Consider the following 22773-nt stretch of genomic DNA (forward strand, 5'->3'; position numbering starts at 1 on the left):
AGCTTTTATGATATACAGTCCACCAGTACAATGATAACTTTAAGCAGTTCAATGTGCCATGGATGCCTGGCGCATTTCGAAGTGTCCCCACTTCTCTTCAGAGGCTTTGCCAATTCAAGGTGCATAGGACATCGCCGTCATCCTTTATATGCTCCAATGCATGCCCCGAATGGGACACACTGACGCGACTAGCAGAGCATTATGGGCCTTGTAGTGTCCTTCATCTCCAAATGGAGCGCGCAATGTTGCTGCTGTGACATTGAATGCTCAGAGATGGGCCTCAGTGTGCCGGTGGATATGCTAAGTCCATTGCTGCCCCACAAAATTGGCCTGCTCGATAGCAGACTGCGTGGCCCCCACATCCTGGGGTGTTGCTCCCGGCACACCCTGCCGCGAAGAATCACCACCCCAGGATGCGGGGGCCACTCGGCACATTGAACTACTTAAAGTTATCGTTGTACTGGTGGACTGTATACCATAAAGGCTCTTTAGGAGCATGTTGCCTCTCGAGTGCTCCTTGTACGTTGGGTACTTGGAGCTTGGATAAATACTCTGCCCACCCTGCCGCGATGGAGCTCTGATGACATCTCACGTTCATGCCATCAAACATCTTCATTGGGTGCCTGTCAGGCAACGTATCACCAGTGATCAATGTTCCCAAAATTTCCCCTAGGGTTCAGCCTAGGACATACTTTTTCTTGAACTGGGTGGAAGGATGGGGTCTTTGTAGTTTGTGGAGAATGAAGCAGTTATCTTATTGGTAAAATTATGTATTTTTGCTCCTGTGTATTCCCCTTCTTCAGTTACATATTCTAAACAATGAAGTTTGAATTAATAAAATACACATTTAGTTTATATTAGTATGTTCTGCGAAGTGGTCATCAAATATTTCTTGAATATATACACAGTATTTAATCTAATGGCTGACGTTCCTATTTTGCATTATTTGTAATTAATTTCAGAAGGGTTTCTAGAAGATTGATGACTACATGTCTTGTGTATTGTTGTTGTTCAAAAGAACACAATCTAGAAGAATAAAACTAAGTGAAAGAACACCTGTTAGTTGGTTATTCTGAGAATTTTAATATCAGTGACAACATTTTGTAAAATCTGAACACAAAGAATGGGGGTGGTAGAGGAGACCTTAATACCAAGCGACAGCTGATTAAGCCATGCAGCATCATATCACCAATTCTAGTTGAAAGCCACTGAAGAGGCTTTGTCTCTTCACTGGCTGAACTTATCAGTGCAGCTGGCCTCATATAACAAGAATAGAATACCTTGCTATTATATTGAAAATAAGTCCTATTGTACAAACAGGTATGAGGTGTGAACCCTCTGTGAAACACGGAATAGGTTTTTTATTTTCTGCTTTGCTAGAATTAGCTTAGCGCTTAGAAGTAGCAGAATGGGGGTTGAATGGCTATAAATGCCCTGGTTACTTACACATGACTAACAAAGTGAGCTTCAGCTCCACACTAGAACCCTCCAAAGCAAAAGTCAGCCTCCCATGCCTCCCATCCCTTCCCAATATGGCCGACCCATCAGACCCTTGACCTCTATAAGAAGCGGGCCGGACCAACCCAACAGCCTGAAACTACCAAGCAAAAACATGAAGCTGATAGCCACACAGGGAGGGAGGGATGGGAACTCATGTGGCGAGGAAGACTATACTCGGAGTAATGAAGATTACCGGTAGGTAACCGGGGCATTACCTCCTCGTTAGTCTTCCTCGCCACATGACTAACAAAGTAAGCACATACCAAAGCCAAGAGGCTTAATGGAAACTCACAAGAAACCAATGAACCAGAATGGGACGCCCAGGAAAGAGGGCAAACACAACAGATGAGTGGAAGGGCCACCCAAGAGAGAGGCAACCACGAGCAGGAAGAACCAGCCCAGGACAGAAAGACACCGGGAAGGCCAAAAATCCAGACCCCCAAGACACAAAGTGCCGTAAGAAAAAATATGCCCCAACCAAAGGCCGAAGGAGGACATAAGAGGCACAGAACCAGACCACACGGAGCCAAAAGCAACAGCATACTGGCCCCAGAAGAGAAAGCAGCAAGCCGGTCCAAACACACCAAGACTGCCCAACAGACAGCCAAAAGTGAGAGGGGAGCAAAAGCCCAGACAGTTGAATAAAATAGAGGGCATCCCCACCACAGCGACCCAACAAACAAGCCACAGCAGAAAAAGAGACGCAGTCCGACAAACACAGCAACACCGCAAGGGTGACCCACACAAAGGAACTCCTGGAAAGGATTGCAACACCAACGAGAGAACCTAGGCCGGCACAAGGAAAAACAGACCCAAGAAGGCGCTGGAAATGACACTGAAGAGACCTGGCCACCAAGGAACCCAACCGGACAGCAGCAAAAAGCGGAAAGCCCATAGGGCTGCCCACGTAGTCCGAAGAGCGGAAGGGACCAAGGCCTAGCCACCAGAAAGGAAGCGAGTGGGCACCAGAGGACCCCAAGGAGAAGAAAACACACAGAGCCCGGAAGGAAGGGAAATTCAGCGCGGTGGCCTGAGACCGCCCCGCACAGGGACCAAGAAGGAACGTCCCACAAGAAGGAAGCGAGCCGCCAAAGCGAGCACCCAAGAGGCCCCACAGCCAGCCAGCCAACAACCAGGCCCTGCCCAGCCAAACAACAAAGAACCGACAGGAACAGGAGCGCACAGGGTAAAAAAACCACAGGCAGAAACACACCAAAGGCGAGAAGGCGAGAAGGACAGAAGGGCAGGGTGAAACAAGCCCGAGCCAAGCCAACACACCCAGGGAGCCACCCGAGCCCCAGAACCCCAAAATCAGGGACAAAATATTAGGATACAAATCCACACTGGAAGCGCAGGACCCTGCCAGGGAGATGAGAACCGGGAGTCCCATCACCCCCGGACACCCAACAGCACCGCTGGATACAAAAACCAGCAAGAGAAAGCCAGAAAGCAGGGGCAGGACCCAAAAACGGCACCCACAGAGGCATAACACTGACTAAGGAGTAACATAGTCCAAGCCAACCACCGCAGCAGCAGACGCCAATGTAGATTTGTCCATCTGGCCCCCAAACTTTGGAATCCTCTCCCCCTGTCCATTAAGTCTAGCTGCTCTTTACTCAATTTTAGGAAGCTCTTCAGAACCCGTCTCTTCACTCAAACCGGTTAGCCTGCCTCTTAACCCTCCATGCACACTGTACCCTAGCGCCAGGAAACTTATGGTGTCAGTGCGCTCTATAAATGTCACTTAAGATAAGATGAGATAAGATGCACCCAGGTGAGCACCATCAACAGGACAAAAGCCCTGGCCAGGCCAAACATGCCCAGAACCCCTGGAAGAAAAAGGACCACAGGAAGGCGCAAAGATTTGATTTGATTTGATTTGATTGTGGGATTTATAGAGCGTGCGAATGCCCTGGGGCATCTTTGCGCTTCGTCTGATGTTTGACTATAGGCTGCTGAGGAACATTTACTGAGCTGTGAAAAGCCATGTCTTTAATGCTTTCCGGAACATTAGCAGCGATGGACTGTTTTTTATTGATAATGGAATTTGGTTCCATATCTTGGCTGCATGCAGCAGGAAGCTTCTCCCTCCCCATCTGAGTTGTTTGAATCTGGGGGTTTTAATCAAAGCCGGAAGCCCGGACGAGAGGGCCGAAGAGCCAACACCGGAGACCCAAAAAAAAGCAAAAAAGCCCCAGATGCTCCCAGGAGAACTCCCATCCAGGCACAAAACGGGGCAGCCACAGTATGAGAGCAGACGATACCATGAGCTCCCATGGTGGCACGGCCGGGGCCAGAAGAAAAGCGACCCATGCAAGGACAGCACTAAGTGCCAAAAAATCAACAGGGGCGAGCCCCACAAACACCCCGGAGCACAAAGCAGGGGAGAAACCGCCCAGGAGAGCATCAAGAAGCCCCCACAGGGCTGGGCAAATCGCAGAAAAGCCAAGGAAAGGGCAACAGAAGGCCGACCAACCGACCCAGCACCAACCTGGAACCAACGCACGCCCCAAAGGACGGCAAAGGCCCCCAGCACCCGGGATGGGGAACCCAGAACACAAAGACTACAGGTCTAAGAAGGAAATGCCAGAAGACACACAAGACACGGACCCCACAGGAGAGGCAGCCCAAAGCGCAAGGAAGACCCAGGCTGTCACCCAACAAGGTGCAAACCAGTCCAGACCCGGCCAACTCCCCAGACCAGACGAGGCCAGATGCACAAAAGGCAATATGGACATGGGGCCCAGGAAGACCCAGTACGAGGAGCAGGAGACATCCAAATGGCAAGGCGCAGCACCACAAAGGCCACGGCAGTCAGCCATAGCTCTGCATAGAAAGATCCCCGAGAGGGTGCCACAGATAGGAAGCAAAGGCCGCCACAACCCGGGAAGGGGAAAACAGAACAGAGAGACCACTTCCCTACTGGCAGACAGGGCGAGAAGGGAGCCACCGGGAAAAAGGGACAACCACGGGAACAGGCAGAGGTGGGAAAGCCCACAGAGACCAACTTAATGGGGAGGATCCCCAACGGACAGATGGTGCAAGCACTGCAGGACACAAAGGCACCCAAACAACATGTGGAGGGCCCAAACCAAGGCGGACAACCCGGACAGGAACAGTCGGGTGGCCACAAAAAAACAGATGAAGGGGGACAGCCACCCAAGGGAGGAGACCAGCCACAACACGTCGGACCGACCCAGGGAGCTAAACAACCGACAACCGGTGGCGGCCCAGCAGTGGCAACAGAGCCCCAACCCCCAGGATGCGAGGAGAAACACGACCAGGAGGGGAATGCAAGACCGCCAGCCGAGACAGGCAACCGGAGACACACCAGCCGCGTACCCGGACAAGAAAAGGCAAGGCCCCAAGAGAAAAAGCAGAAGAAAAAAAAACTACCTGGAGACCACAGAAGCAGCCCAGAGAAGGACGGGCAGGAGCAGGCAGCGGCCCGCCCCCTTTAGATACGCCGCAGCCCACAGGCCCCGGAAATCCCCGGAGGACACATCAACCAGGGTCCAACCAGGAGAGACCCTGCACAACAATGGAGAGCAGGCAGGGACAGGAGCATACAGGACGGAGGGACCACAGGCTCAAAGCCCGGAAGTGAAGAAGGACGAGGGCCGCAAACCAACCAAAGCCGTGGTCCCATAGCACAATCCACAATGCCTGCAAAACACCAGGACATGAACACACACCCCATCGGGCAAATGGACGACGTACGTGCAAACACCAGCACAGTGAAGACAAACCTAAAGCCCACAACGAAGAGCGGAAGACCACCCTCTCGTCACCCACAGAAAAGACAGATTGTGAAAAACACCAGAAAGGACCCAAAACTGTAACAAGCAGTGCACGTTATAGGGTCACAAAATGGGAAATCACAGAGAGCACAGACACCCCAAAGGGTATGCCAGCACCGAAAATCAGAAGTGTACAGTTACCCAACACTACAACACAGTAAAGAGCCCGGTAGTTGCGGGGAGAGCAGAAGGCTCAGTCAGACGGAAGATGAGCATTGTCACTGAGACCTGAACAGAGGCCCCCATACTCAAGATAGACCGTGCTAGCCCAAAGTTGTGCTCTCCCCTATCAACCCAGGAAACCCAGAAGGGAAACCTAGACCAGCCACAGGCAAACGACCCCCTAGGCAATGTAAATAAACAAATAAACATACCACGGGTGTTGCAGAAGATAGCACAAAAGAATAAGGAGCCCCACAGCAGCCCAAGCCGGCTTTTCACCAGTCCCACAGACATCGCGGAAGTTTAAAACAGCTAATGCAAAAAAAGGCAAAAATAATGTGGCCGGCTCATAAATGCAGGTTACCAGAAAGCTCTTCGTTTAAACTAGACCTTTCCAAAGCATTTTTCACATGTTGCATATTTGCAAGGCAGTAAAGGCACCATAAACACCCTCAGAAGTAGCGTCTGTTTCATTTCCAATGAACAGGCTAGACCACCTCAGACCTCACCCAGGAAAATGTGGAATCGCCGCACCTGAGAGAAACCGGCCTGAGTGAAGCTTGAGGGGACCGGCCTGCCCCTCGGAGCTCTGGGCGAGGCAAGGAGCAGAATGCAAACAGTCGCCCGATGAAGGGCGGGAAAGAAATACGGGAAGAAGCCCTGCCGTGTAGGCGTAGAAAGCCATGAGTGGACCCAGGCAGCACCGAGGACTGCACCCGCCCCGGATGGCAGAAGGTGAGCCCGTGCTACAAACAGCAGTCGCCCGCACCGTAAGCCAGCCACACAGGCCGACAATGCTGGCCGCAAGAAAGCCAGGCCCGTTGAGACACCAGTGAGGCCACATCGAATGCTCCTGGGGAGCCAAAACTCACCAAGGCACAGTGTAGGTACTGCTGCATAAGCACCGCGGATCAACCGAACGAGCCACTGGAGCTCACCGCACATCCCAGGAATACATTATTTGCCACAGACAAAACTGAAGGCACAACCAATGCTAAAGAGCACCGGCGGGAGCTTGGGCTGAGAAAGAGGCCAACAACCAATGATAGTGTCAATGCGAGGCAAGGGGTCAGAAGGGATCAGATACAGCAGAGCCCCAGACCACCCCGTCCGCCCCCCCTATTGACCCCTGGCCCGCTAAGGCAGAGCCTAACTGGCCCCAAAAGAAACCGGGGGAAGGAAGGGAGGGAGGTCCAAAAGCCCCAGAATCCACTAGCGGAGGACCACCAACCAAGGACCCATGCTCCCGCTACAGCAGGAACCACTTACCTGAAGGCGCATCTGGAGAGTAATCGTGCGCAGAACTAAAAAAACAGGCTGTTGGGTTGGGTTGGGCCGGCCCGCCTCTTAAAGATGTCAAGGGTGTGATGGGTCGGCCATATTGGGAAGGGATGGGAGGCAGACTTTTGCTTTGGAGGGTTCTGGTGTGGAGCTGAAGCTCACTTTGTTAGTCATGTGGCGAGAAAGACTAACGAGGAGGTAATGTATAACAGCAATTATTGGAGTAATTTCTCTTGTTCAGGTTTTTTGGTAAATGTTGCAGCGATTTTATTTGTCTTCATTGTAGTTATAATTCATAGCATGTGCACTAGAGTTGGTTTTGATTTTAAAATAAATCTTTAAAACGGGTCCCTTGTGTTCTAGCATTCTTGATAATGTTATTCCTTAATGAAAGAAGGGTTGGGGCTCCATTAACTATTCCTGTTTTGTCCCATAAGATTCATAGTTATCTGAAACACATCTCACACACCTATTCTTCAGTTGATTGTGGGGTGGCATATTGACTGGGTCCGTGGTCCTAGAGGGTCCAGGAAAGTAAATTCTGCATTTCTAGAAAATCTAGAAAACAAATCAATCTAACCAATTCCTTGTAAAACAGCACAGAGCTGAGGTAAGGTATATAACTTACTGGGAATTATCCATGTATCAGGGTGTACCATGCATATTCTCCTGGTAAATTTTGTTAAGTTTTTTCTGTCATAGTTTTCAAGGGGAATTATACAGCATACCAATCTCCACTGAAAATTACAATGTGACAGGGATTGAAATATATCCACCACATCGCAATCCAGACTTTATCAGATAATGTAATGTGTTCAAGTCATCTGCTTGCCAATATAGCCTGCAGTATTACCACAGCAGGACGATGTAGTCTGACTCTAAGTTCAGAAAATGCGGCTTAGTAGATGTTTTCTAGGGATGCATTGAAACTGCCCACTAAAGAGGGTGACACAAGCAGCCTAGGGACTAATCGTATTGGAAACATACAAATCACTTAAGGATTGTTACCTAACTAGCTATTGCCTGTTATTTCAAATGGGCCATTACATTCTAAATTCCTGTGCAAACCCCTTCAAAATGGTATTACAGCACCCCTGCAAGATCAAACCAAATGTATTGGAATTTACTGGGTGAAAATATGTGTTAAATTCTGACACCATCACTAATTGTTACAGAAGCAGTCCTTACTTTAGGGAGGAATTGAAGGTACTTACTGCACCCTGTAAATAGTGCAATATGCAGTATTACAATTTACTGAGAACAAATAAAAACAGACACCTGCATTCTACTTACTTTTTATCCTCTGCCATAGTGCTGAAAAGATCTCCCACTCATATGAATCTTTATAATGTGTGGGGGCGTTGTCATCCATTGCACTATGAAGTCCAAATATGCAAACGGGCTCCACCAGGCTTTACACTCCAGAAAAGCCATCAGTGCATGAAAACATTGCTCAGGAAGCTGAAGATTTGGAAAATCTGAAGGGTGTGATTACAAGGTATTAAAATTATAAAAGTAAAAATATGTTCTTGCAGGCACAGGCCACATTCACCGTAAACATTTGAGGATGTGGTTCCAGGGCTGACAAATGTGTTTCCAGAACAGGAGTGCATGCTTCCAAATTTGAGAGGATGTGCTGCCTGTATAAAGAGGGTGTGCTTCCAGAATTGGATTATGTTATTGCAGGATGGGGTGGAGTGCACCCAGAGTTAAGAGACTGCATTTTAAAAAAGAGATTATGTGCTTCCAGAATGAAGAGGGTGTGATTCCAAAATAAGGACATGCTTCCAGAACTGAGACTGTTTTCTCTAAATTTTGAGGGGTGGGCTTCCAGAATTGGGATTGTTACCTTCCAGAATGGGAAGGATCTGCTTTCATAGTTAATTGGTAATCTGTGCATCCACAATGTGATGCATATGCTTATAGAATGAGGAAGTTGTGCTTGCAGAATTTGGCATAAATACTTAAAGAGTTGGGGATGTGCTTTCCAATTTGGAGTATATTTCCAAAATGTGAAGGGTGTTCTTCCAAAATTGGGTCTGAAATGGTGGGGTCTGTGCTCCCATAGGTGAATTGGATATACCTGCAAAAAGAGGAGGATATGCTGGCAGAAAGACATACATGTCCATCCAAAATAAGAATACGTGGTTCCAGAGTGGGCAGAGTGTGCTTCCGGAATTGGAGGGTTTGCTTTTTGAATTGAGAACATGTGCTTCCAACATTGCATATATGCGCTTCTAGAAATAGAGTATGTGCTACTAGAATGGGCAGATGTACATTCAGAATAGGAAGGCTGTGCCTTCAGAATTGAGAGCATGTCTCTAGATTTACCCTTGGGACTTGGTACCCTTGGTGTTTACGTGTTTTCTCTGACTTCAATGTGAGAGGATTTATGTGACAATCTTGCTGGAGACTGGGACTAGGAAATTATTTTTTGTAGCACACAACTCTAAAATGAACTGTTCAAGTATACCAGAATATTTCAAAATGAGGAACACACAAAAGAAACATTGTTTTTTGTAAATTTTGCAATACTGCACTCTATGCCACTGAATTCTACGGCACTCTACTCTACACTACTGTATTTTATACCAATGCACTGTATGCCACTCCACTCTACTCAGTATCAACCCGCTCTATGCCACGGCACTCGAAAGCACTGCACTTTATGCCACTGCACTCTACTGCACTACATTCTACCCTACACCACTCTACGCCACTCTGCACTCTGTGCCACTGTACTCTACTCTGCACCACTGCGCTCTACGCCACTGCACTTTACATCACTCTACTCTGCACCTCTCCACCCTGCACGGCTGCACTCTATGCCACTGTGCTGTACTATGCAACACTCTAATATATGCCACTGCATTCACCAATGCTGCATTGTACACTGCTGAGGTCTATGCTCCTACACTCTACGTCACTGCACTCTACGCTACTATACTATGCAACACTCTATGCCAATACACTCTACACCAGTTCACCTCACCCCACTCCACTGTAAGTGACTGTGCACAACTCTACTCTATGTGACTCCAATACTTGACACACTATGCCACACCACTCTACTCCACTCTTCGTAATCTCACTCTGTGACACTGGGTGTCACTCTCCTCTTTGTCACTAATTTTTAGCCATGCTGAACAGCAGCCACACAAGTGTACTACATGGCTAAAACACATTGGCAAAGTCAATAGCTCTTGCATAGGCGAGACCTTTTGGCTTTGCTAGTGCTTGTTTTCTTCTGAGCCCACCAGGATCATGCTCGCCTGGAGGATGCAAGGGCTTTGTATCCATCGACTGCGTGGCTGTGTTTTGTAAGGGGCATGCAGATCAGTCAGTGGCCGGCTGACACCAGAGGTCAAGGGGCGTTGAAGGAGTGAAACGAATATACTGAAGACAATTATATCGACACAGTATGAAGCGGTATTTTTGAAGTAGGCTGTGTTTGTACACAAATGCGTCATCCAAATGTCAGCCACCCTCTGGTAATGAGGCAGAAATGCTAAGGAAGCAATAATGATGTTTTTCTGCTGTCCGTGGAATAACAAATAATGGAAGACAAGACAGTTGTTATTGCGGATGAAATCGTTATAAACACTGTTCTTGTAGGACATGTATGCCAGTTTTATATGGGCTGATTCAATTAAAAAGTGATGACTGCGAGAATAGCGCCACCTACCGATCTCTTAGAAACCGGCCTAGATTTTACGTAACTTTCCAAGGTTCTGGGGCCTCATTTATGAAAAGTGACGCATCGCTGCGTGAAAACAGCGACGCGTCACTTTTCACTGCGCTCTCCCTGCGACATGATTGATGCGTCATATTTATAATATGACGCATCATGTCGCAAGGAGTTACAGATACGTCAGTATTTCTGACGTATCTGTAGGCGCAAAAGTGATGCATTGCTGGAGTGTGTCACAAAAGTGACGCAACTCCAGCAATGCTTCCTTTCACATGGGGAAAGCCCCATGTGAAAGGGCTTGCATCAGTCTTACGCCTGCTGTGAGGCAGGCGCAAGATTTTGACGCAACAGCGTCCTAAAAGTGACGCAGTGAAATCTCATAGATTTCACTGCGTCACTATTACGAGGCTTTTTGCGGGTGAACGCCCCCTCTGCATACATTATACCTGACGCAAGTATAATGTGGCGCAGGGGTTTAAAAAGTGACACATCTACCTAGATGCGTCACTATTTAAATATGGCGCAACAAGGCGCATTTTTTTACACCACTGGTGCGTCACAAAAAGTGACGCACCGGCGGTGCAAAACTGACGCAAGGCCTCATAAATGAGGCCCCAGGTGGGCTTTCCAAGATGACAAGGGTCGGTGGGCCAGCAGAGTTCCTACTTTTTAGAGACAGTAGAGCTTTCACAAAGAGGCGCCCGGGCGTGAGGAAAGAATATGGCTTGGTGCGTAGGTGAACCATCGCCTTTGAAGCCGTGTGAAGCCTAAAAAGATTCCCGACTTTGCCCAACTTCTCCCAAACAAAGTTGATCTATTCGGAGGCTGCTCAACTGAATGGTGTGACATCCTGCAACTGGAAATGGCATCAGAGGCAGGGTCGGATAGGGTTCATAGGGGAATATTATCAATGGGGTTTATCTCCCCTTTTTTGGCTTTAAAAGCCAAGAAAGCGGAGATAAAATTATCTCCCTATTACCTAGCTGTCGCTAACACCAGTTAGCGACAGCTAGTAGGAGATAGCGACCATCTTGGGCCCCGCGCTTTTGTGCACACGGGAAAGCTCTGTGCATTTGCGTGCGAGGGTTGTTTGTGTGAGAAATAAAATGTGTGTGGGAGAGCGCGAGGAGCGAAAAGTCTTTGAGAAAGGATGGGTTGTGTGAGTCAGTTTGTGACAGTGACATTTAAGGCCCTGTTTCTGGAATTAAGTGACACGTTTCAGAGACCTGCATGTTACTTTTGTAAACTTCAGTAAATCGTTTCAGGAAAAAATTCTGAGATTACATCATATCTTTTCTCTTTATGGCCTCAGAATTCCAAACTAGTGAGTCTTTTTCCCAGAATTCCACGAGAGTATGAAATGTTAGATTTATGGCACTTCAGCTGAATAAATCAGTGTTAATCCTACTTGTGATCTCTGTACCAACCTTACTCTCTATTATTTGGCTCTCTATCGCCACTTAGTGCTAACTCAACTTTTAGGAGGGTTGATGGATCTGACCCTGTGTTCCTAATGTGATAGCACCATATTTACATCTCAACCAGACAGTTTTACGAGGAGCAGCAGAGCTGACTGCATGAGAGACTGGCTTGATTTTCATTGAAAGGACACTCAGGTTTGAATCTCACGAGTATTTTGAGTTTTAGCTAAATTTGTAGATGGAAGGCATAAAGATCTGGGTGCCACATAGGAATAAATGGGAAAGGGAACAGACTGTATGTTTATTGCTACATCCCTACCTTCTTCCTCCCTCTGGCCTCCCCCCTTCTTGCTCTCCCCTTTGGACCTTATTTAGATGTTTCCTGAGCAGCTTCTTTCTCAGTGAGGGAGATGGAGTAAATTACTCCTTCACTCAGACGGATGGGCCGCCCGCCCAATTGAGAAATGACTGCCAAGCAGGCTGTCATTCCTTAAAGTATTGGCAGGATCCCTAGCAATTTTTTTGAAGTTTGATGCATGGCCCATCAACATGATGAAGCACTCCAGTGTAGGAAGCTGGCTCTCTAGCCAGCTTCCTACACTGGTATGGTATGGTATCCATACCATACCATACCTTGACAAAACATACATACTTTTTCTTTTTCTTTCATGTCATAGAATGGTAGGCCATACCATACAATACAATCATAGGCCATACCATATCATAACATACTGTACAATGGCAGATCATAACATACTGGCCACACCACACCATACCATAGCATATCACACCATACCACGCAGTACCGTACTGTACTGTAGCATGCCATACCATGGCAGGGCATACTTTACTGTACACTGGCAGGTAAAACAATACCATTCCATATGAGGACAGACCAAGCCATAACATAACATACCGTAACATACCATACCATGCAATGCCATATCATACTACCCCAAACCACACAATGACAGGATAAAACATGTCATACTATACAATGACAGGCCATGATACCTTATCATATTATTCAGTGACAGACTATACCATACCATACCAACCATATCATTCCGTATAATGATAGGAAATGAAGTAAACTGTGCAGAGTCCAGTGAGACCCAGATTGGTAAACAGAGGCAAATGTAGATAATACTAACGCTCTATTTGAGGTAGTGCGGTCTCTGTCACCGGAGAGCTGCAAGGTGGTAAACCATACTTTGTGGGTCTGATGCCTGCGGACTGCAGGGGAGGAGTTCCTCTACCTCAAAGGATTTCTCTGGCAATTAGTGAGGGGCTGGGGGTGCTTTGGGATTCTTGGGGTCCTCACAGTAGCAGGACGAGACAGCACACCACGATTGTTGGGTCTTGGAAGCAGCAGGCAGGATTTGATGCCAAAATTCTACAGCAAGGTTCCTAAGCGATAAAAATCGCCGCAGCTCGGCGATAAAAATATTGCCGCTAAGCCAACATAGCTATAATTATCGCTAGTTGTTGGTAATATGCCCCATAATTCGGTCCGGGACCCCCCGAAAAAAGTGTCCCACATTCCCGGATCGTCCCGGTCAAGCATCACCATCTGGTTAGTCTCATAAAACTAATTCTTTTGAGAAATGTTTGGTAAATTAAATATTTTAAAGCTTCTAGAGCCAGTGACATTGGTATAACTAGAAGCAGTGCATGCGGGCGAGGAGAAATAAAATAGCCTAGAGCTACAACACGTGATCTAGCTAGGGTTGCCACCTGGACGTTACCAAACGGAAGAAAATCACGCAAAGCTGGTATTTTTTCCTCTGGCAGGTATGCACTTTAAGTAGTAAATGTAAGGGGAAAGCACTTTAAAATGTGTTCTAAAGCTGTCTTAATGATTTGTAACTGATAAACTAAAAAAAGCAGAAAAAGTATGTTAAAAAGGAATAAAGAATTCTCTTTAATTATAACTTCCCAGTTTTTCCAAAATCTGGCTGGTTATTTCATATAATTTTTTTGTAGTTTTATATAGATAGTGTGAACTCTGTCCAAAATAATTGGTAGCAATTTACATGTGCACCAGTTACATTATACAAGATTACATTCATTGTTAGGGTCAAGCCTGGGAGAAAATGCCCTAGCTATTGTTTACAAAATGGGCTTGGAGCCAACCTATTGCTTAATATTTGTTCGATTGAGGTCACCCTTCCTTACAGGCTCCCTAATTTGCAAATCGAGGCCAAACATAATTTCCAGTAATTTCTGTGGAGCAGGGACCAAGCATAGATTTATTCAAGTTAATCTATGCCCATTTGCTGCTCACGACGTGATTGAGTTACTGTTTCTCTCCCCTCCAACTTCCCCTGCTTGCTACTCCCTCCATATCGTGTGCGCTTTTTTCTTGTTTTTGACATTTTCAACCTGTCCCAAGGCAGAAAAATCATTTTTTTTCTCAAAGTTTCAGTTGCTTCTCTGGGCTTGAAAATGTACAAAAACTCATTAATAGTTATTCTCAAACAGTGGAAAGAAGCCCACTCCCAACTTTCTCTCAAGTTTCCCCATCTTTATAAGCGTTATAGTGAGTACTGCTGAGGGACTCATATTTCTGGTTTAGCAACATCCCTGGACTGCTCAAGGCTGCAAAGGCTTCAGCGAACAAAATCCAAAAATGTGCTTGGGGAAGCCCCCCATTTGTGCTCCGATGTCTTCTGTATAATGCAATGGGCTGATGTGTTAGGTATGCATTTTCTATAGCGCCACCTCTTGCCCGAGTGTTTCGATGTAGCCACAAATTTGGGTTGTGACTAAAAAAATTGAAATCGGGATACACGTCAACACTCCCAGTTACCATTCTCTGACGTTATCCATGCCTGAACGTTCTTACGACCCGCAATCCCCCTCAATTCTTTTTTAAATGCCTGTAACTCACTTTTAAAGAAGTGCAAGTTGTGCAAACCTTTGGCAGGCAACTTTCCCAGAGTCAGATACAGCCCTCTTTTCTGTGCTTCAAATAGCGTTTAAAAACACACTGGTTCCATAACCAATTTTCTGTGGCTGCATAACACCCTTTCTATCTGAAAGCATAGGAGCCTCTGATAATTAGATCTCCGAAGCTTGTCTTATGCGAGCTCATGGTTTACGAGTGACCCTCGTTTCATGATATAATACTCTACTTAATTCAGCTTCATTCAGTTACCTCCAATCAAGGGTGGGTCAGGTGTGCACTTGCTTTACGTCTCACTGACATCTTCCTGTACTGAATTGTTCATTTAACTCTTGTTGTAAATGCTCATTCACAGCACTGATACTGTTCCATTCTGCTCTCTGTACTTTTCTAGGCACGCGTTTAGTGCAGTGCTTCAGGATTGACCTTAATGCAATATCCAGTTATTTAAGACCTGCAACCCCAACAAGGCCTAAAAAACAGTGGGGCTGAGGTGACATCTGGCCGCTAGGGAGGCCGCTTCTCTTACCCACTCCCGATCCACCATATCCTGAGGTGAGAATGGAACAACTGCCACGAAACCATCTTCCCCACATGGATGCCCCTGCAAACTCACACTCTCCCCATTTCCACCATAATGTGAAGGTCATGGCCTGGCAGGGGATGATACTGCTTCCGGCCAGGTAGGCCACACAAGGCAGGGGGCCAAGGCAAGAATTCCCTAAAAGCGAGAGTTGAACCTGCATCAAGCCTCCTTTTACACCAGGTCAGGCGAGTGCCCAGGATGGTGGTGCCGCATTACAGTGTCCTGGTGGGGACTGGAGAAGACAGTAAGTCTCTGGGGCCAGTTTACTGAGGCCCAAAAAAACAGCCCACAGGTGCCCCTGAAGCACAGGTCCATCACCCAATACCTGACCACCCACCTTCCCAATCCGATCCTAATCAGAGTTATAGTAAGACTTAGGAACATCTCTCGGGCTGGCCTGCGATATGTAAGGGGGCCTGGTGCCATACAGACTGCATCTGGAACACAGGGATCTAGCCACGGTTGGGACCTCGGTTGGGGCAGTGGGGTAACACTGAATTGATTCTGCAAGAAGTGTGTTGAGGCAGGGGCCATGCCACAGAGCATGTGCCAGCTTGGGGCTTCTGCTCTGACAGTGGAGAGAGCTGCCATGTGGCACCAGTCCACACACGTCCCCTTGCTACAAATCTGCCCTTTTGAATATATATATCGAAGGCATAAAATGCGTCGGTCCGTTTAAAGTATAGAGAGAGGAATTGTGTAATGCATTACATATGGCGATAATGAAAATAAAGAACTGAAGATTTTTACCTGGATGTGCGTTATTGTCTCTCGACTGTGTGCCTCTGCATGAGGTGCTCGCAACCATGACGTCAAGAAAAAAATATATATATATATTTTCTGCAGGAGTGGGTGACACAACTTAAATCATATGTGAAAGACACAACTGATTTTTTAACCAAATTGGAGAATGTGGTTTGGAGTGAAGAATACTGCTTGATGACTCTAGATGTGAAGTCCCTATATACTTCCATCAGATATAGCGATGGGATTAAAGCAGTTGAACATTACTTAAACAAACGGCCCATGAACTATGTACACCACAACAGGATGATTATTGGCATGCTGAGACTATGTCTTGAACAGAATTATTTTTTGTTTTATGGCCAAATATATCAACAGATAAGGGGAGTGGCCATGGGGGCCTGCTTTTCCCCCAGTTTCGCGTGTCTGCACATGGGACTGTGGGAAGAGCGGGTCCTCATGGGGGACCACGAAGCCATTATGAACAATAACATAGTCTTGTATTGCAGGTACATAGACGATTTATTCTTTGTATGGAAGGGGCATGTGAATGAAGCAACTGACTTTGTTTGTAAACTTAACAATAATAACTATAATTTGGAGTTCACATCCGTAATACACAAGGAAAGAGTAAACTTCCTAGATGTAGAAGTTTACATAAAAAATAATGCTTTGGAGACAAGAGCCTATAGGAAAGAGACCTCAGGGAATACTCTCTTACATGCTACCAGTCAGCACCCCGGACACCTCATACGCAGCATTCCCTATGGGGAAATGTTGCGCATGAGACGGCTATGTAGCACTGAGAATGAATGTGATAAAGCACAAAAAGACAGCAAGAGCCGCTTTTTAGAGAGAGGATATAGAGCGGATGTGGTGGACAGTGCTATAGAGCGTACAAAGAATATCCCAAGGGCACAAGCCCTGAAAAGCAAGGAACTGGTCATTGAATCCAACACGGAATCCATACAATCAAGGGCAATTGTTACCTATAGTGTCCAACACGCTGAAATTCGGAAGATTTTCAGTAGGAATTGGAATCTGGTGAAGAGAGATCCGATCATCGGCAATCTGGTCCCCATTAAGCCGCAATTGACTTTTCGAAGGTCTCCATCAATGGCAAATGCCTTGGTAAGCAGTACTCTGGACAAGCCTCTCTCAGGGACCTGGATGGACCTCAGCAGAGGTTTTAAAAGGTGACCTTTCTGTAAGGCTTGCCGACAAGGGATAAGCAAAACTCACTACTCCATCCCCTTCCATAACAAGCCTATCGCTATCAAGCACAGACTCACGTGCAAAACTGAATACGTAGTCTACGTGCTGCAATGTCCATGTGGGCTATGTTATGTGGGCAGCACTCGACTGCCCGCCCACAAACGGATCTTGCAACATCTCCGAGCCATTCTAGGTAAAGATCCAGCTTACCCTGTTGCGCGACATTTTGAGCAGATCCATAACAGTAATCCAGATGGATTGGTCTACTTTCTAGTGGACACGATCCCGCCCCTCAAAAGAGGGGGTAATAGAGATGCTCAATTGCGGCTACTGGAGACGAGGTACATTCTGGAGTTCAATAGCAAGGTCCCGGGAGGCCTTAATGTCACCGAGGATATGTATACTTGTCTATAATAAGATTGGCTTGAATTTATGTATATCAGTCCACATGTGAGATTGGGTATTTAACTCCTTTTGGTTAAAACATCTGGGATCAGATAACGATATGATCAAAAAACTGAGTGCTCAAATCCCCGATTGAAACTAGAAAACTATCATCAAGTTTTTAAATAATTTTCACATCTATATATTTGGGTAACTTTCCCCAGTATGTTTATGTAGGGTATCTATATATTTAACAGCTATGCAGTTTAATATTAATTTGGACATCCTAGACAGATGGTTGACCGTAGGTAGGGGACTAGGGATTGCGAGGTGGGAGAGCAATTGACTTTGAACCTTCCACTCCTCCCCATTTCCTCACCAGGTCTTATACCAGTGTAGCAAGACCAATGCAAATATTGAGGTTATATGAAATACTTGTTTACATGTAAATATGACTTTCTTTTAATAGTTTTTTTTTAACAATATGTAAATATGAATGTAAATAGATTGTCTATTTTTCTACATATTTATTTATTTTGTATATAGTATATATTTTTCTAAACATTTGGAAAGTATATCTCTATATGATGTTGGGCACTATGCCCTTTAATCTTGCTGCTTGCTGCTAAGTATTTCCTTTTTGGCAGTATATCAATTATGTCTATGTTTTTTTTAGAAAAAATGCACACAGCTGTAACTGGTTGTTAATCAACCACTATATTATATATACCCTCATCCATGTCTGTGACACATCATGTGATCAAGCCTCTGCGAGAGGCAAAACGCGTCATGGCATTTTGCTGGCTGAACTTTATGCACGAAATAAAGCACTGAAAATACTGCACGTACTTGTGGTTTCGTTCCGACGTTATTTGCCCGTGAGGTAAAGGAGCGTGATGGATGGCGTCTTTTGAACATATATATACATATATATATATCAGCAAACAAAAGAGGCGGCACATCAGGAATTGTTTTAAGCCTTTTTAATCAAGACTTCACCCCACCAACGCGTTTCAGCCAACACTGGCCTTGCTCACGGTGACCGTGACCAAGGCCAGTGTTGGCTGAAGCGCGTTGGTGGGGTGAAGTCTTGATTAAAAAGGCTTAAAACAATTCCTGATGTGCCGCCTCTTTTGTTTGGCGAAATATTCCTGGGTCTGGATCCGACCCCTGGGTGGAGCACACACTGCTGAGCGCTCTCACAAGGCTTGAGGATCACTTTGTGGAAATACATATATATATATATATATATATATATATATATATATATATATATATTTTTTTTTTTTATATATATATATATATCCAGTCAAAAAAAGTGCCCCTTCTGAAGAGCCACAACAGGTAGAGTATATTCCAATAACTTTATTCACGGGGCTGCATACAGGTTTTGACACAGACGTCATTGTAGATTAACTGCCAGACGTGTTTCGAGTCTTCCTGACTCTTAATCATTGGCAACCACACGTAGCGGAGGACCGGCAATATGCAGCTCAATTTAAATTCACTTGGACCGCCCCAGTGGCGTGGCCACTTCTCTGGCCTTGTGGTTTTTGTAGTGCACAAAATTAATACTCCAGTGAGTCCTTCCTGAAAAACATGAAATCAAAGTTCACTTTAAAACCCCAGTGGGATGATGTACATTCTTGTTAAAAACATGCTGCATTCTTAATCCTCCATGATAGGACTACCTCCCTTTTTGATGACGCCCAGTAGCCTCACCTCAGAAACGTTGCGCTTGCAGCGGAGCTTCTTCCGCCACTAAAATCCAGTCAAAAAAGGTGCCCCTTATGGAAGAGCCACATCAGGTAGAGTATATTCCAATAACTTTATTCACAGGGGCTGCCATGTGTGCAGGCGTTCTCATAAAGGTGAACTTTTGTGTTGGATTAAATTGCGGCGTGCCTCGTTGCGAGAACGCCCCGCTGCATAAAAGCGGGCCTACAGCGCATAAAGTTTTGAGTGCTGTGAGGACATGGGAGTCCGCTATTGTAGGACCTGGAGATGGGTGCAAAGTTGATGGCTTTCCTGAAGCAAACACACTTGGGTAAGACATTTTTATGTAAAAAAACTTGACAGCACCAATGTTATGTTATGTTATAAAAATGCTTATAAAGCTCTCGAATGCCGAGGCGTCTTGGTGCTGAGGTGTTTAGGTGAGGCAGGGCAAGGCAAATAGACTAACAGCTACCCAGCGTTAAACAGCCGGGAATTCAAGATTTTCCTGAACGATGAGAGGTTTGGCTGAAGTCTTAAGGCCACCGGTAGTTTGTTCCAGATTTGGGCCGCACAACAAAAAAATGAACGGCCCCCCCTTCTGGCTCGTCTGTACCTAGAAACACAGATTAGGCCGAGATTTGCCTAGCGTATGTCTCGCGAGGGTGTGTAGAGCCTGAACCTATTATGACAGACCTCTGAGCCACCCCCATACCGTGCTTTATGTACCAAGCAGAGTGCTTTAAACTCAATTCTCTGCAGGACGGGGAGCCAGTGTAGTGCTCGCCTACCTTGGGTAGTGGGATGGCCATTCGGAAGTTTTAAAATCACTCAAACTGCAGCATTCAGCAGTGATTGAAGTTTGCTAATCTGATGCTTATCATACCCAAAAACATCGCATTGCAATAATCCAGTCTGGACATAAAAAGGGCGGCCATAACTGTTTTCTGCAGTGACAGGGGAAAGAAAGGGAAGAATTTCCGCATGGTCTTGAGTAGGAAAAAACTAGCTAATGTTAAACTGTTCACCTGGGCTGACATATTCAATTTGTCATCAAAGATGACCCCAAGATCCCTCACTTTCTTTACAGGTAAGGGACATTCCCCAGCTTCCAGCGGCCACCACCAAATATTCCAGATCGGTGACCCATTGCCAAATTCAATAACTTCTGTTTTCCCAGTATTGATTTTCAAAAAACTCCAACTCATCCATTCCATGACATCCTTCAGACAAGCATGGCATCCTTCCGCTGTTAGCTCCGGCTTATCTAGGACGGATACCACCAGCTGCAAGTTGTCCTCATACGACACAAGGCTAAAGCCATGTTTCCCTACAAGCCTAGCCAGCGACTTCACGTAAACATTGAACAAAGTTGGAGACAGAGCTGAGCCCTGCGGAACCCCGCAGGGCAAATTAAAACTATCAGATTGTAGACCCTCCCAGTTCAGGCTTTGTTTCCTATTGTTTAAGAACGAGGAAAGGAGGGCAAGAGCCGACCAGTTGAATCCATGATTCAGAAAAGGGGGTGGTGATGAACAGAGTGCCTGAATTAAGCAGACCACTCTTACCCAGTCCAAAGATCAGGGCTTGATCCATCACCGGTTTTTAGCTCACTGCACCATCCCAGCTCAGAACTTGGCTATATGCAAATTAGTCTGTTCCTGTCCCAGTGCATGATGGGAACAGGGCAAACCAAACTACCAAGCCAATTCTTATACTGGGAAGGAAACAAGCTACCAGGGACCGGTTTCTGGCATTTCAGCCTCGTCGGCCCGGCTTGCTTGAATCCTGATTGTGCAATGAGCAAGGGAATCACATCTGAGTATACCCTTCCACGCTTATGGTGGACAAAAATGATTCAGGAAAGGGGGTGGTGATGAACAGAGTGCCTGAATTAAGCAGACCACTCTTACCCAGTCCAAAGATCAGGGCTTGATCCATCACCGTTTTTTAGCTCACTGCACCATCCCAGCTCAGAACTTGGCTATATGCAAATTAGTCTGTTCCTGTCCCAGTGCATGATGGGAACAGGGCAAACCAAACTACCAAGCCAATTCTTATACTGGGAAGAAAACAAGCTACCGGGGACCGGTTTCTGGCATTTCAGCCTCGTCGGCCCGGCTTGCTTGAATCCTGATGGTGCAATGAGCAAGGGACTCACATCTGAGTATACCCTTCCACGCTTATGGTGGACAAAAATGATTCAGAAAAGGGGGTGGTGATGAACAGAGTGCCTGAATTAAGCAGACCACTCTTACCCAGTCCAAAGATCAGGGCTTGATCCATCACCGTTTTTTAGCTCACTGCACCATCCCAGCTCAGAACTTGGCTATATGCAAATTAGTCTGTTCCTGTCCCAGTGCATGATGGGAACAGGGCAAACCAAACTACCAAGCCAATTCTTATACTGGGAAGGAAACAAGCTACCGGGGACCGGTTTCTGGCATTTCAGCCTCGCCGTTGATTCCAATCTCCTGTTGTCGCCGCACCAACACCGTGTGATTCACGGTGTCGAATGCAGCTGCAATATCAAGGAGAACAAGAATGGCCCTCCCCTCCCCATCAACTACAGTCCAAATCCCCTCAGCTGCAGCAATCAGGACAGATTCAGTAGAGTGTCTGGAGCGAAAGCCGTACTGGGATGGGTCCAAAAACCTATTATTGTCCAGAGTTTTATTAATTGATTTTTCCAGGATCTTGGCTATCAATGACAGACTTGAGATTGGCCGGTAGTTTCTACATTCAGTAGGCTCCAAGGTGGGCTTCTTCAAAATTGGCCTAGTACTTGCTGTCTTCCAAGCTACAGGGTAAATGCCTGATGTCAGAACTTGATTGATCAGGGAGGTAAGAGTCTCGCTGATCCTCTCCGTTGCCAAATGCATAATGGCCAGCGGACAGGGGTCAAAAAATGAACCAGATTTAATAGATTTTAAAATGTTTATTACCATGTGTTCCGATAGGCGGTTAAAACATAGCAAATTACATGGCGCTATTTCCGCCTCCAAAGGTGATTGATATGTACTTGCCTGAGAATTTAGTAAGTTGGCCAGATCATTATATATAGTTTGCATATTATTGTGGGGAAAAATCGCCAACTGGTTGCAAAACGCCTGATCAGGCTTAAACCCGCTACCCTGTTGAGGTTTAGTCAAAGAGGACACAGATTTAAACAACTCCTTTGCAGAGTTTCAGGCGTTCTGGACTTTCGAAGTGAAATACACCCTTTTAGCAGCCAGAATGGCATCCTTATATCTATTCAAGGCCTGATTGTAAGCATCTTTACTGATCTTACTGTACTGTACCCTCCAAAGATGCTCGAACCTTCTGCATTCAACTTTTAGTCGTTTAAGTTCAGGGCCATACCA

Source organism: Lissotriton helveticus, chromosome 3_1 (genome assembly GCF_964261635.1).
Source record: "Lissotriton helveticus chromosome 3_1, aLisHel1.1, whole genome shotgun sequence".
Lineage (NCBI taxonomy): Eukaryota > Metazoa > Chordata > Amphibia > Caudata > Salamandridae > Lissotriton > Lissotriton helveticus.